Consider the following 17873-nt stretch of genomic DNA (forward strand, 5'->3'; position numbering starts at 1 on the left):
CCTTGAAAATCCTGCCTCCTTTCCTTCCCGTGCGGAAACTAGCTTCGTAAGACCAAGTCTCCCCTCCCTTGCTACAAAAAGGGGGGTGGGTGGTAAGGGGACATGGTCAACTCCCGGCCGTACCGCGACTTCGATTTATAGTTTTAATACGTGTCGCCTTTGTTAATGCCGCCCGCCATTTTGTTTTTGTTTTTAAGTTTTAAATGACGGAGAATAGTTTAGATCTTTTTTGAATTTTATTTGCTTATTTTGTATATTAAATAACAGTCTACTAATGCTTTATTATAATACTGTATCGTTTTTCTTGAAATGAATACTGGAAAAATTGTACGCTAATTTAAAAAAGATAGGTAGGTATGTAGGTACCTACGTGTATCACACACGTCATCTGGTGCCCAAAAAAAGATACATGAAAGGCAAAAAAGTGGTTGATATCACAATGCAGATCGCTCGGACAAACGACTGGACAAACGGACAAAAGTGTGGGTAGTACAATGAAAAGGAACTGTCCACACCTCACAGAGGATTTGTTGCCATTACGTGTCGTCTAAGCATTTGTTTTGACAGAAATCACGTCTGCCGAATACGAACAAAACAAACCTATTTCAAAAAAAGAAAAGTGAAAAAAAAAATGCTTTTAGCCATGGACATGTTTTGTTTTCATAATCATTGTAGAACTCCGGAACGATTATTGTTAGAATTTAACGAGAAGGAAAAAAATGATTATGTTTCGAAATATAATGATAAAGTAATTCAATACAACTAGACTCAACAAGACAAACTTGAAAGAGAAATAAAATGCACACACAACACATTATAAATGTTATGTAATATTAATCACTAGTATTAAAAACTATCACTATTTTTTGCCGACCTACCTACTTCCCAATCCCAAAGGAACCAAAAGATTCAAAATTCAGTATCCCAACTTTTTTTGTGAAATCCAGTAAAATCCATGAAAAATATATTAAAAGGTCGAGGTATTCGGAAGGTTTAATGTCTATGATTTGAAGAGAGCCGTAATGCAGAGTACACACTGTGACAATGCGGCGATGTATGAAGACAATGGCGTGCATTATTACCTACCCTTTGAATGTGCAGTCACGAGTAGATAGTCAGATAATTGGGAATGAACTTTTCCTTTTGACTACCTTTGTTCTTTAGATTAACAGATTTTATTAATGATTTTATCCTTTAGACCTTTAATTAGCGGAGTTTATACACACCTTGAGTTGTGATTTATAACATTTATGACTTGGACAAAAGCTAGATTCACAGATTTTATCATTAGGCATTTCAGGTAAATTGAAACCAGATTCACGTTAGAATACGACGAAGACTTGACCTAAATTATGGCTTATATTTGTATATTACTAGATGATGCCTACAATTTCGTCCGCGTAAGTTTCGATTTACCTGCATATTATAAATCCCGTGGTAACTATTTGATTTTTCGTGATAAAAAGAAGACTATATTCGTCTCAGGATGTATCTCTGTACCAAGTATTTATTACGTGACAGGTCGAGATGTCAATCGGAGTGGGGACGCACACCCGCACAGCCCCCGCACTAACCCGGTGCGGGAAAGCGCGAGTGACTTCATCCGCGTAGACTAAATAAATTTCAAACCCCTGTTTTACCGCTTTAGGGACTGAATTTTCAAAAATCCTTTCTTAGCGGATGTCTACGTAATAATAGATCTATATCTATCCAGCCCGACCCGTTCAGTAGTTTGACCTGCGCGTTGATAGTCATTCAGTTAGTCAATCAGTCAGTTTTTAGGGTTCCGTACCTCAAAAGGAAAAACGGAACCCTTATAGGATCACTTTGTTGTCTGTCTGTCTGTCTGTCTGTCAAGAAACCTACAGGGTACTTCCCGTTGACCTAGAATCATGAAATTTGGCAGGTAGGTAGATCTTATAGCTGACATTTGGGGAAAAATCTGAAAACTGTGAATTTAGGGTTAGATCACACAAAAAAAATTTATTGTGGTCATGAACTAATAATTAGTATTTTCAACTTTCGAAGTGAGTGACCATATCATGTCGGGTATCATATGAAAGGTCTTCACCTGTATATTCTAAAACAGATTTTTATTTATTTTTATCCATCATAGTTTTTGAATTATCGTGCAAAATGTCGAAAAAATACGACTATAGTACGGAACCCTCATTGCGCGAGCCTGACTCGCACTTGGCCGGTTTTTTTTTATTTTATACACCTACTACTATAGTTATATATCTACCTACTAAAGTCTTCGTGCTGTACCTACTTTCAATGTTCTAGATTAACTCAAGATTTTTTAAATTTTACGTTTCGTTCGTATCGTTTTGCAATTTGTATCTACCTACGGATATTAGTACCTATGCTGATTACTGGACAAACCATAATAGTTACGTGGGAACGCACCGCAGTCGGTGTCATAACATGTATTGTATTGTTTGTCAGTTTGTTCTTCCCAGTACTTTCCCTTTAATTCGGACCTAGTATTTTTATAGTAAGCAATTGTACGAAGCTCGTCACAACTCACAACTCACACTGAAAAAAGCGACTTTATTTATGCGACTTTAAGAGTGCGCTCTATAGATCTCACCTCAGAGATCTATAGAGCGCACTCTGATTTAGCTTAGACTTAAGACAGAGTTAAAACGAGACAGAGCTATATCTCTCACATAAATCTGTCTCGTCTTAACCATAGAATAATATATGTAGTCTTAACTCATCTTAAAGTCTGAGCAAAGTCAAAGTGCGCTCTATAGGTAGATCTCAGCCCTAGTACCTGCGCGCGCCTGTCAATGTGAAAATAGGTATAAGAATCGTCATCATCACGATCAACTCATTGCTGGCTCACTACTGAGCACTGGTTTCCTCTCAGAATGAGTAGGATTTGGCCTTAGTCTACCACGCTGACCAAGTGCAGATTGGCAAACTTCACACACCTTTGAGAACATTATAGAGAACTTTTAGGCATGCAGGTTTCCTCAAAATGTTTTACTTCATCTTAAAATGTGAAATATGTTTTTGTTTTCTTTTAATTTACAGTAAGCGGCAGAAACACAAAAATAAGTAAAAATCTGTTTTAGCATGTACCTACCTACAAGTAAAGTCCTTTCATATGATGGTAGGTACAGTTTGTTTTTATTTAATAGGGTAAATTGAAAATACTAGTAATGTATTCATGAACACTCTTAATTTTTTTTGTGACCTATCCACAAATTCACGGGTTTCGGAATTAATTCCTTTACTTGTGCTATAAGACCAACCTACCTGCCAATTTTCATGGTTCTAGGTACGGAAAGTACCCTATAGGGTTTCTTGACAGACACGACAGACAGACAGACAGGCGGACAGATAGACAACAAAGGAGCCTATAAGGGTTCCTTTTTTTCATTTGAGGTATGGAACCCTAAAAATTAAAAATACAGAATCTATAGCTTAACTTTTTCTTTTTTAGTAGGTATTTGTGTTATTTCGTTAGGTTAAGAATTTCTTGTTTTGATTGTATGTACTTATTTAGATTATAATAGGGCTTTATATAAATATAAAAGCCCCTAAATAAATAAATAGTCTGTGGTATAGTCTAGTAGGTACGCGACAGGTCGAGATGGCTAGAGTCGAGAGAAGTCGGGGAACGCTCCGCACACCCGCATGTGTTCCGCGCTCGAACGCACCAAATTAGCGCGGAGGACGTGCGGGAGTGCGGAACGTTCCCTCCTCGATTGCTATCTCGACCTGTCGCTGCCGGACTCTATCTAGGTACAGTACTATCGGCAGATATTGTAAAATCTAGAAAATATATGAATAGGTAAACGGTTGTAGATAAATACATATCAATGGCGTCTCATTACGGCGTGCTGCGGGCAGCATGTGATTTTCCGGCATTTTCACAAGTGGCCGGTTCCCACGTGTCCGGCTCTGTTGTACAACGCTATTGTTGTCCGCTCTCACGGCGTTTATGGTGGCTGCGATGGTGCGTGAATGTTTCAGGTGCAAAAGTACTTGTCTATACATTTTTAGGATTTTGTACCTCAAAAAAAAGGAACCTTTATAGGATCACTTTGTTGTCTGTCTGTCGTGTCTGTCAAGAAAACCTATAGGGGTACTTACCGTTGACCTAGAATCATAAAATTTGGTAGAGGGGTCTTGTAGCACAAATAAAGGGAAATATCCAAAAAACGTGAATTTGTGGTTACATCACATAAAAATTACAATGTGTTCATGAACCTAAATAATTAGTATTTTAAATTTTCAAAGTAAGATAACTGTATTAAAGCCCTTTCATATGGGATAACATATGAAAGGGCAACACTGCACTGCACTGTACAATCTAAAACAGATTTTTATTCATGTTTATGCATATCGTGCAAAATGTCGAAAAAATACGACTGTAGTACGGAACCCTGGGTGTGCGAGTCTGACTCGCACTTGTCCGGTTTTTTTTGTATTTGTTCGAAGCTTAATGTGGGTAGGCCACAATTCAATAGGTAGAGAAATAATAAGATAGGTATAATTGCTTTTTGACGAAGTTATGCAATTATTTTTTGAGGTTTTTTTTATTTTATTGATCACGTAAATTTCAAAAAATACATTTTAAAATAAACAGTTCGCCATCCTCTAGAAACTGTTGAAGTTTATGTGAGGATGGCGAGTTCGCGTTATACAAATTTAAAGAGAAACTTCGTATGTCGGTACTCAACCTTGAGTCAACTCCTTTGCCTCTCTTATAATGCGTTCAAAATGAGGTCTTACGTGCCATTTTAAATTTGTGTCAACTGTCATCTCAAAAGTATGATTTTAGTCCTTATTTTAAAGGTAGACTTTACTTTAGACATGACAGTAGACCTTAAGTAGACACATAGAGTTAAAAAGGCGCATGAGAACTCATTTTGTACGGACTACTAAGCTTTGCTTTGATCTTACACTCTGACGTAGATAGGTATACTAAAACTCCAGATAGGCAAAGCTCATTAAAAAGTAGACAAATTCATACCTAGCGGCATACTGGTGCGGCGTTTATGCACCTTTGGGTAAAACGACACCTATAATGCTTCAAAAAAATCAAAACATGCTCATCACATACCGTGCTTGAAATAGTCTACGCATAGTACCTAAGCATGTAATAGAAGTACCTACATTATTTCATTCGATTGAATAATTTCAAGAACACTTTGTTACACATAATCAATAAACCATGCTTATTGATTATACGTAATTGATACCCATTCAATGATTCTATTACATTTACATTGATTATACAAGAAACATTAGTCTTTAACAAAACGCGTACATAAATTACATATCAATCAAATAACTATTGAGCCGTAACAAACGGTTTAATTATTGGAAAAAAATCTATACTTGACGCGTAAATTGCATAGGTATTTCATACGTAAATGACTGGCCGCCCATAAACATGTAATGGACATGATAAAAACCTTTATTAATTAGCGCGAAAGGGGGAAAGTAACGTGCAATATATGGAGGCTATTAACTTTTTTTAAACTAAAGGTTGTTACAGAGTCAAGACGGTGAAAGTAGTAATTTTCAAATAATTCAAAAGGTGCACAGGTATTCTTAATTCTATAATGCCTGTCAAACCTAACACCTAGCTATACAGATTCCATTATAAAATAGCCAGCATGACTCTAAACACTTGCTTTTTTTTAATTTATTGATTTCAGGATTCTTTTTTAGGGTTTCAAAATGGCCACCGAAAATTAAAAATAATAATTTAAACGTGTTATTTCTTGTACGATGGTACAGTACCCTTTGTTTGTTAGTCCGACTCGCACTTGGCTGATTTTATACTTTCTACCTGATATGTAAAAATTAGAGTTTATGTTCGTACGTTTGCGGTTAGGTGACAACCTTGTACAAGTGTTGTTGGCAACACCTAAGACCTCTAGTTTTAACGTCAAAGTTAATAGGAACAATAATTGTGTAGGTGTAGCCTTTTAATTAAATAGAAGGTAGATAAAGTGTAAACAGTGTAAATTCTATAATTTGTAGTTTGTCACTGGAACTCTTTGAATTAATCATATTATGTAAGTGCCTAATGATTTAATACCTACTTCACATAACTGACACAGAAACAACCTAATTAAAAGATGCATTATACCTACTATATGAATCGAAAACAACTAAGTTTACTGTAAACGACTTTGAAAAAGTGGCATATTTTGTTGAAGAAGAAATAATAATTAAAGTCAGTTTTGTCTTTGGTAATATTATAGTATCTTAGTTCACGGGGTGTCAACGCATTCGGCTGTGTCCTTGGCATTTACTGAAGTGACCATTTCTTGTTGTGTTGTGTTCATTATTATTTTGTAAAAAGTAGAAATATTGTAAGTACTGTTATACAGTTCTGTCTTTTGACATTTATAAAAATTACCATCGAACAATTCGCGTGCGAACGTGTCCGATTAATGTGTTGTCTTTGAAAAAGAAATTGCAATTCGAAATTCAAAAGTCAACTTCTTTCTAATTAATGGTCGATAGCAATGTAGCGAGCGCGCTTCCGTTGTTCATTTTAAATTTTAATCCGATATCTATCGTGTCTACGTTCAATATCCCGGAGTAGAGCGAATAAATCGGTTACCTATCAACGTATATCAAGCAATGAACACTGCCAGTTAGCAATATTGACTTTTTTCACACCATATAAAAGTCGTATTTATTATTCAGTTAATCCTTCGGTCCAATTAAGACTAGTTATAGTTGTTATAATTGTTGTTCTTATTGCTCGCAGTACGCTTGAGTGATAGCGTTCTGACATGTTTATTTTTACTTTTTTCCTCTCCCTTTAATGGGTAAAAAATCAACCATATTGCACATTGCTCGACTTCCGATTTAGCAATAAATTCAAACACTCGTTTATACACGTCATTGATAAATTACTAATTTAAGACGACGGTTTTAAATATAAATACGTTCGAAATAAAAAGTTTTTCTATTTTAGAACTAACACGCGTGAAACAAACGTCCGTGTAACGAAACGTGTTTGAAAAAAGAGCGTTTGTTTTTGACGCCATAGTTCAAGTTTGTTTTTAAAAGTCCAATTTCAAATATGTTTGGTAAATTGGTAGAAGTTTCAACTTTGCTAAAACAAGAACATAAATTACCTATCACATAATATGTACTTATATGTAATAAATAGGTGTAATAAATAGGTAGGTAAACGCGAATCAAATTATCAATCACTAACTGATGCCTGGGATTTCGTCCACGTGGATTTAGGTTTTCAAATCACGTGCGAAGTCTTTGATTTTACGGGATAAAAAGTAGCCTATGTTACTCTCCAGGTCTTTACTAAATCCATAACAAAAACACGTCGATCCGTTGCTCAGTTGCGGCGTTATACAAAAATAATTTAATAATTTAAAAAAGGAAACTGCAAAGTTATGTCCAACTAAGTATGCGACTATACATAAAAATGAAATGAGAACCTCCACCTTTCAGCCGTTGAAAAGGCTTCGAGCACAATATTTGGATAAAGTTCGGCACTCCAAAGCGGTTGGGGCGTAGCGTGAAAATCTATTTTCAATGGCCACTATCGGCCAGCGCAGGACACCAAAGCTTTACCCAAGTTAAGCGTAGTCGCTTGTAGTTAACGGTCCTCGCTCGCATACTCTAAGTCTAAACTCCCCTAGTGCTCTTAGTTAAGCGCTAAGCAAATTTTAATATTCAATTGGGCTTTTGTCGTTTATGAAATTGCTGGAAAATTGCGTGTAATGAAACGTTAAGTTTCAGGACGAAGCTAAACTATCTATCGGTAATGGGATCGGAATTAAATGAATAATTTAAATACTTACAAAATATAAAGGAACTTGGTAATATTTTGTTGAGATAATATTATTATTAATAAACCTAGAATTTCATGCTGAAAAGTACTAGTTTACGAAACCAATTAATTTACAGGTAACTCATGCTGGTAGGTAGCGAAATTTGGTACAGAGATAGCTTGCATCCTGGAGAAAGACATCCTTTTATTTCGGATAGGTAGGTTCGAGCTATTATGGGCAATACCGATCTACCCCCTTTCTTGTTCTTTTCGCTGGAACTTCACGAGCTTCTTGACAGCTCGTGCAGTCCCGTCGTGACCACGACTCGTGCAACTGAGCCGAAATATTGGCAGTTAAAAATCACCTGATTAATCGTGGTATGTACGCGTTTTATACAATACAATGTGTCGTTAAACCACGAAATAAGCTTAAAATTCCCACGGGCTTTTTTTGTCTACGTGAACGAAATGGCGGTTATCATAGAGTTTATAATAATACTTAGATTTAAAATATATCGGAATCTACCTATATACCTACTTATGTTTCAGTGACCTTAAAATGATGACAATACAAATTATTAAAAAAAACTCTCCCGTTTCCAGTCCAACGTTCGAGACAGCACTAACTGAAATGGGTCCGAGTGTGTTCACTTCGCGATACATTTGCAAGCTGGCAACTTTGCTGTAAACATTTCTGAGAGCTACAGTTTCTGAACGAGTCCCGATAATTGCCATTGACATAGGGCGCTATTCATTGAACTCAATAGAAGGGCTATTTCTAACATTAAATCATATTATATTACGCTACTACAATTCTCTGAGCTAAGTCGCAAACGGACAGACGGACATGGCGGAATTCCTCGGGTTCCTTGGAATTTTTAGGGTTGCTTGTTGACTACGGAACCCTAAAAAATCTATATCGATGTCTAATGTTTCTGTGGCCTATGACAATACAAATCCATACTAATATTATGAATGTGAAAGTGTGTCTGTCTGTCTGTCTGCTAGCTTTCATGGCCCAATATGATTCAAAGATTTTGATAAAATTTGGTACAGAATTAGACTAGGTACATCCCGGCGAAGGACATAGGTTACTTTTTATGTACTTACCCAGAAAACAGAGTTCCCACGGGACTTAAAAACCTAAATCCACGCGTACGAAGTCGCGGGCATCTTCTAGTTAAAAATAAAACGCTACCTACCATTTCCAGTTCAAAGTTCACGACAGCACTAACTAACTGAAAGGCATTAAGCTCGATGCGTCCGAGTGTGTTCACTTCGCGATACATTTGCAAGTTGGCAACTTTGCTGTAAACGCTTCTGACAGCTACAGTTTCTGAACGTGTCCCGATAATCCCGCCATTGCCATTGACCGGACAAAGCGGGGCATTCGTTGAAATTAATTAATACAATAGAAGGGTTATTTTAAACAATAATCGTGCTCTATAAAACTGTCAAAATTAGTAATTAGTAGGGTGGGTCTCACTATTCCCATTACCCATTGCAATAATAATACTGAGACTGCACGTTTTTTTTTCAAATCAGTCTCATTATACCCATTGACTTAAGAAACGACCAATGGAAATAGTGAGACTCATGTCCTCCTACAAATGTTCCCATATTCCCATTTGGAGCGTTTTTAAACACCAAGTAAAAAATCAAAATTGACAATATCTTAAAGAAAATAGCCACAACAAACTTTATCTTTCAGAGAAATACCTAACTGTCAAAGCAGAATATTGAGTCAAGAGTATTATTGAAATAGATAAGCGTTTTCTATGGTCGCTAATAGTCGCGGTATAAAAACGCAATGGGAATAGTGATACAAGTAGCATCAGTAGGTATTACCGTCAATGGGAAAGCTCAACGGGAATAGTGAGACCCACCGTAGTAGTAGAAGTAGTTTTCGGTATAATACTGTGACTCCACAGACTTTTAAGCCAGGGTAGGCAGGGTAGGTAAGGTAGGGTTAGGTAGGAACCTGTTTACTGGCAGGTCATCATGAAAAATATGCTGAGCTATTACAACTGGGGAACGCAGTGCATGTATGCCTCTATGACCTGCACGCCACAGCTAAACAGCTGCCATCTAGTTAATACTTAACGACAGGTTAATACTTGAGAGAACTGAAAAGCTTTTGGAAGTCCGCTACTCAATAGAGGGCACTAACTATTCAAATAAACAAATTTCAAATTTTATCATAATGTTATTTTTTTAGAATCTAAAACGTACTTAAGTTTACGGAAAATAATATCAATAAATTAATTAAATTGAAAAAGTACAGAATCATAATCTTATTTTGATTGCAACAGATAAAACATTCATATGTTTTTACGAATTTAAATCGCGCGCGGTTTTCAAAACAGGTCTGATATAAATTTTTCTCTTGTGATTGGACAGAAGCTCTGCTTATTAGGTCCGCAATTTGACGCACACATTGACAGATTTCTAGGAGAAATGTGAGACACACAAAGACGTTGTCTTGTGTAAACCGTAAGCATTTCGAGACGCAGCTTTTCGTCCGATGTCGACTGCGTGATCCCGATCGCGATCGTTATGCGATCGCGATCGATAGGCCGGGCGGCGAGTTTTTGAATAAGTGTACTTACCCAATATTAACATAATTATTTTAAACTAATTATGTTATAGTTTTTTTAATAATTCTATACTAATTATGATAATACCAATTAGATATAAAAAAAAATTTTTTTTTAATTTTTTTTTTGAAGGCTTTCATAATATGATTTTGTAGATCCCAAATGGTAGGGTAAGCAGTGCCTATATGCCTCTATGGCCTGCACGCCACTGTGTGACTAAGAGGTGATTCTATTGTACACAATCTATAAATATAACTAAATTGACAGGTCTCAGTCTATAGGGCTGCCCTTTTCTGCAGAAAGCATTATGTATACATTTAGACCTGAAATTTTGGTTTAGTTTCGAGATTGTGTACCTACAACCAAATTAGCTACAATCTCTAAACTAAACTAAATTGATAGGACTCTAAATCCAGTCCTATCCTGTCTATTTACAGGGATCATGATGAAAGGTAATGATGATTAGCAATTTGCGACCTGTTATTTTAGTTTAGTATAGAAATTACGTACCTACCTACAACAGAATACTGGACATAAAACTGTAAACTAAAACAGTGGCAGCCCGCAATTTTTTTCATTCAGAATGACCCGTCTAGTGCGTAGAACTAGATAGAGCTCGTTGACGCTTTTACTCTATCTACTTTTATCCCATTCAATTTGCGAACGTACCCAGGTACGGTAATATGTTATTAACTCACAATAATATTATCCTATCCGAAATAATATCCGAAATTCGAGTAGAGTCCATGTTATGAGAATTATTAAACTTGATGATTTTTACAACTTTACTAACCTTCTTATTTAGCATATTTTGATAAATTGCACATTTTAACACACGTTTCTGAACTTATGCCGATAATAAAAAAAATCATTTATTACTAACGCGTCCCATCTCATCATCCCACATCATCACATCCCATCAGTTGTGATTGTGGTCAAGCGTACCTATACCTATAATGAATAAAAAAAATAGAAATAAAACACTACGTTACGTAGGTATCCTATCTAAAAAATTTTTTATATATCTACCTAGATATGTGCTCCTTAATTTAAGGTAAGTAGGTAAGTAGGTATATCTATCCGTCTTTGAAATATCTAACCTTGTTCTAAACTAAATCAAACTCAAGTAGACGGGCTTTTCGTCACATCGGAGATCGGAAGTGCTAACTGCTAAACAATATATCGTAAATCACAAAGTTCCAAACAAACAACAAAATTTCCACCCATGGATGATCGCTAATTTTATTACTAGTACTCGATCAACTGTATTGGGAATTAAAGACAAAAATAACATTTCAGGTTCATAATTAATCTGAATATAGATATTTGTATAATTATTAAGATTAATAAATAAGTTAAATAATGATTTTATATAGCTTATTTTTCCCTATTATTATTATTAAAGACCTTTTGTCCGCTATAGGACGGAACTTGCAAAGCTCAAGGTATTGAGTGCGCCATCTATCGATAACTGGTGTCATCACATTTTTGTAACGTGTAAGTTTTAGATTGGGGCCGATTCTCTTGTACACAATCTCTAAACTAAACTAAATTAACAGGTCTAAATCTAGTGCCATCCTTTCCCGCAAGCAACATTATGAAAGGGATAGTAATAGATTTAGACGTGCCATTTTAGTTTAGTTTAGAGATTGCGTACAACGGAATTAGCCTCATTGTTTGTAGTAAAATAATCATAAATGACCATAGCTTAAATATTATGATATTACGATGACTGAACCAGACGTTTAATTTATGGCGCAATTATTACTGGTAGGGTAGGTACCTACTCATAACAAAAGACATTTCTCGCAAAAACTCCCTCGGCACGGCAGCCACTTAGAAAGCGCCTTTGAAAAACTAAATAGCCGTTTAAAGAGCGTTTATGCTGAAATAACGCAAAAAGTCTAAAATAAAAAGCCGGGTATGCGCTGAACAATGTACGCGTAACGCCATCTGTTGTCGAGTGGCGGCAAGTGCGTAGGGTCAAGAAATTATTTAGCCAAGAATGCTCGCCGTCCCGCGGCCGCTTTGATGGCTTCCGACGAAGCAATCAGACCTCTTTACGGGCATATTTATGATTATAATACCGTGTCTCGGTATACACTTTATGATGTTATACCTAACTGACTGTCCGGGATAATAGCGGCAAAGTAATTGTTACGCGTAAGTAAATGATTGCAAGCGAGATAGCATTCGGCTGGGCATCGGCTGTTGTACTCGCTCCTGAGATCTATTATAATTTTGTAAACAAAATATTTAACCTTTTCACTCAATCCGCATAATTTTATAATTTAAGTATAATAAAATAAAAAGACTTCGCCAAGCACGTTCACTACCTAATTAGAACCAACTTATGAAAATAATAATTTCATACAACGAGCAAAATTAACACCACTTTACGGTGAATCACCAGTGTCATCATGGCAACCCAGAAGCTATCTAGATAAAAGGACGACGGCTTATAAATAGATGCGTTTAACGAATATATTGCGCGCTAGTCGAGATGGCTTGATTGTGATAATTTAGTGCAATCTTATTTTAGTCCGACTAATTGTGCTGAGGACGCAATGATATGGAATTTTGGCATCGGATATGAATGAACCTATCTATATCATAGGCACAATAGGAGCAATTTGAAAATAACTATAAAGTGTCAAAATTACGCAAAAGAAAGATAGAGCTACATACGAGTACACAGGCACAAAAGATTCATTTAAAAACGTTATTGGCAATTTTCTCAGAAATTATTTTTTAAACAACAATAGATAAGTAAGTAAGTAGTATCGAAACAACTCTCAAACTTTCTCAACTCACTCAACTCAAAAAAGATTAATTTATTAGCTGCTTTATTGAATGTTTAGCATATATTTTTATAATTGTTTATGACTCGCTCTTAGATGTTTACTCAACTTTAAATGCGATTTCCAATAAAGCTCTTCAGCATATTAAGGGCACATTACTCGTCGTGCGTCGACCGGCAATTATTTTATAAGCAGTAACCGCACTATCGTAAACACATCCTCGCCCACGCGATGTTTCGATTCCACTAAAGCGATCATTTAAAACGAATCCCAAAATTCGGTGTGAACAAAACAGCTATTATTATTGCGGGATAAATCACTCGAAAAAGGTTGATTTATTTGTAGTTTTCACAATTATAAGAGTTATTGTTACCACATACACTTGGCAACACCATTTTACTCAAAATAATGGCAGCGAAGTCCGGCAAATAAATGGCACCCTCAAGTCGATTGTCTTTGATAGAGTTGACAGATTGAAAACATTGGAATGGTTATAATAACGTATTAATACTTAAAGCTTTATGCATCATTGGAACCAACACTTTATACAAATAAGTGTGACATGTTAGCGATAAATTAATGACACGCCTATCTTGAGAAGCGTATATTTCACAGATCTGTCGCAGAAGATGGGCTGTTTAACTTGTCAGTTTGGTGCGATTTGTGAGCCGCCATTTTACATCTCTACCCTGCCTCGCTTAATTAGTTTGAATTAATGTGTGGGCTATGAATTAGTCGTTATTATAAAATTAGGGTCAATTGACGAAAAATCTATTCGAAATCTTTAAACGTTTTTACTATCGTAATATAGGAAATAAATCAGCCGGCTTTTTTATTCAATACGGAACTACCAGAGAATATAGGTAAAAGTCAACAAATCATTTTTAAATGTCAAGATGTACCTAATCTATAATTTCCCGCCTCATTGTCTTGACATTCTATAAAAACTGTAGTATTTACTATAATCTATGGTCAATGGTCATAACCGGTGGTCTATGAATAATATATGTGACGAGGTTTAATTACGGATAAGAATAAAGAAAGGCAGTTGCACTCGGTAGCACGTTAAGCCTTGCGTGCCGAACCGCAATCAATCGCCATAACAATCAATAAACCTCCGTGAAAATCAATACAAGCAAAAACCGCATGACAAACATAATAAGCGATTGCGTTCTCCTACACAAATCGCAACTAATTTCTATTTAGATAATCTACTTAAAAGTGAATCGAAAAAATGTGAAGGTAGTACATACCTATCTACCTAGGTACTTCGCAATATTTATAATCGGAATCTTGTTTTTGTTTAACTCATTATGCCAGTTTAAATATTATTCTTTTTCATAATATGGACCCGTGAAATTAGACAAAGAAAATGCTATAAAAATAATTCCCTAATCTGCAATGTTGAAACCAAATTTTTTCTGTTAAAAGTGTTAATGGAAAAATAGTTTTTGGTAAGCTTTGGCCCCATATTAAACTTTAGCAGCACTCACTGGTCGATTTAAATGTTTAAAACAACGTTGAGGAAACAATCATTATATAGGTATACATCTAAAATCGAGTTTTCCGAGATTTTTTCTGTCTGTTTTCTTTGATTTTTTTATTTCTGTCTAGATGATCAGCCCGTAATTTCTTCCGCGTAAGTTTCGATTTTTAAAAATCGACTCATCGATTTTCCGGGATATTTCTTCCTATATTTGTTTCCGAGATACAAGCTATCTCTGTACAAATAAATGATGCCTCCAAAATCTTTAGTGTGGCTTTAAAGTTTTTTTTAAATCCCGTGAGAAAATCTCGGAAAGCGTGATTTTACGAGACAAAAATTACTTACCTGTGTCCTTCACGGGTGCCATGATGTACCATCTCTGTACCAAATTTCGTCAAATGTTAAACGGGTGGGACATGAATAAATAGCAGACAGACAGACAGACTTTCGCATTTATAAATAAAAAATTAAAAATATGGGTAGTGATTAGTAGATATGGAAGGAAGTATGGATATTCTTTTGAAAGCTTTAGTGTTAATAACGCCTAAAATCGTCTAAAATAAATAAGGATGGTGCAGACGATCAGGTGCGACTAACTGTATTACGTACGTCCGCCGTTGACGGGAATCCGTTTATTTCGTTAAAAAACTTTGCTATCGTTAAAAGTTATGCAGCCCCCGTGGGCCGATACTAGGGTGGAAAATCACGTCTAACACTAAGTTTTTTGAAAACATGTTTTAGCTGACCTTAAGTTTTGTTATTACTTACTAAACCATCTAACCACATACTTCACTAAAAAGCCTCTATAATTCTCCTCTATAATTATAATCACGTTTTAATCCATATTCCATACTAATATTATAAATGGGAAAATGTGTCTGCTAGCTTTTCACGGTTTACCTATCAGTTTTACCTATTTTGATCGGTACAGAGTTAGCTTACATGTTAGCTTGTATGTTATCATTCTCTGCTAAAAACTACACTTAAAAAAAAATAGGCACATATCTTTTTATCAAAGTAGCAAACAGTCCTGGTTTCTTTGTTCGTAAACCCTAGTAAAGTGCAGACCGTGCTGCTCCGCGCAGCTCACAAAATTGATTATCGAATCTAGTTAACAAACTACAGGCGTCCGCACGACGAATGCTCTTAACGTTTTTACTCACTCAGGGGAATTTTAACGTACCTACCTATCTACAGCAAAACAAGGTTCTATAGACAATTATACATATTTTATTTTATCATCTCGCTGAAGCTAAATTTTGCTAAATCACTAAATGTACGATGTCGATTTGTTGTCTTCTAATCAGCTATTTTATTACTTAACTTTATTTACTGCTTTATTGATTCGGTCAACTAAACTTTTTGTTCTTTAAGTATAAGTACTCATACCTAGAGAAAACTGACGGACTGAATAATTTAGGATTTGTAAAGATGATACGATTGGATGTGCTGTTTAATTGAAACAACTTAGCATTGTCGGTTAGAACCGTGGGGGCGATCGTTTGGCCTCTCTAGAATCAATCGTGGTCGCTGCCCCTGCTGATTGCCATCTAGCACGCGATACTGATCAGCCCCCGCTCCCTACGCACGCACTGCAAACCGAACACACTCCGGACAAAAGAAATTCTTGACGTAACCTACTCTAATAACTCATGGGAAAGGCCGCAGGAAAGAAATGCGATATTGACAGGAATCCAACGGTCTCTACAATTAATGAGCTTCGCTTGTCACTTATATGTAACTTTTATAAGGCACGTGATAAAAGTCATTAAAGTGGAAAAACGTTTATAGCTAGCTTACTTATTATTCTAAATATCACATTTGTACATTTCTCTATTACTACGGAGGTTACGATTTTAACTATAGACTGCTTTTATGCAAAAATTTCTTGCATCGTATTAACAATTCAAATGCGGGCTTTTTTTTCGGTACCCGCAACACTTTCGAGCGGCCCTGACGTCCGCCTTCACGGACGACTCAATGCAAATGAGCATCGATTCGTTCTGTGACGTCTAGCGCGCACTCTCACCCCTTTCTTTCTCCAACTACCCACCTTGATTTACAATCCCGGATACGCATTCCCCATTCGCCACGGACGGATATATGCCATGAAGAAATTAGCAGTATATTTTTTTTTATTGTCACAGTGACACTACAATTTAGGGCGCCTTTACTTTCCAAGCATTTGAATATTCATACAACATTAGCAATCAATAACCGCTACAGAGGTATAGTTTTAGCGTGCACGCACGCGATACGTTGTCGCATAAACAAATAATTTCTCTGCTTTTTTGTTATGCCGCAATTACGAGGTGTAAGGATATTAAAGAAAAACTTAGCGATCGTTGTCCTTTTTAAAAGCAACTTTTAGACCCTAAATAGGTATTCCTATGGTAGGTAGCTAATATGATATAATGAATGGCATACAAGATCAACAGCAGCTCTGCAAAAAGCGGACTTTGTCTGAACTCGAACAAAAACATAGCACATTCTATAAATAGATACATTTAATCAAATACAATAAATGAGACTTCCGTGACCGGATGGTACTAATTGTAAGCTACTTTTTTACTCCCAATATCCATCAAAAATGCACATCGTAATGACCACAATAAAGAAGTGATATTATCGTTTTACAGTTTACGGCCCTGCGGCAAGATAAGAAATGAAAGTAAATCGATAGTAAGTTAACAATCGCGGCCATTTTGTAGACACGCACAAAATGGTGCGACAAAGTGGATACAAAACAAGCGCAATTTTTGACGATATTCTGAAGCACGTCTCGGTAATTGTCCTCGTGCCGTATTCAGAATAACAAAACGTCTACTAGAAGATCAAAGGCAATAATAAACGTGTGTTGAAATTTATCGACGGCCCCTGTATCGAGTGAATTTGAAATCAACTAATTGGATATCACCATATCACTGTTTGAGGTTCAGAGCACGTCCCAAATTTAAATATGCTATCATGGGATATTGACATAACTGTTAAAGTTAAACGGCGACAATGTAATCGCGTGACTATGACTCAATTGGGAACTTGCTAGGACGATCTTGATTAACCTATAATTATTTGGAATTATAGCGCACAAGACACGAAATTTATACTACATTTTATCTACTAATTCGTGCTTGGAGCAAACATAGTTATTAATAATGATAAAAATCATTATTTTCTTTGCCTACATTAGCAAAACAGAAAAAATTTGT

At 35.9% G+C, this 17873-nt stretch overlaps 1 protein-coding gene across 10 annotated transcripts in view; it reads left to right on the forward strand.

The window, feature by feature from the left end:
* LOC117984920 (homeobox protein cut-like) overlaps positions 1-17873 on the forward strand; it is a 226937-nt gene that overhangs the window by 197514 nt on the left and 11550 nt on the right. The window lies entirely within an intron of this gene.

This window comes from Maniola hyperantus, chromosome 9 (assembly GCF_902806685.2).
Source record: "Maniola hyperantus chromosome 9, iAphHyp1.2, whole genome shotgun sequence".
In the NCBI taxonomy this organism is placed as follows: domain Eukaryota; kingdom Metazoa; phylum Arthropoda; class Insecta; order Lepidoptera; family Nymphalidae; genus Maniola; species Maniola hyperantus.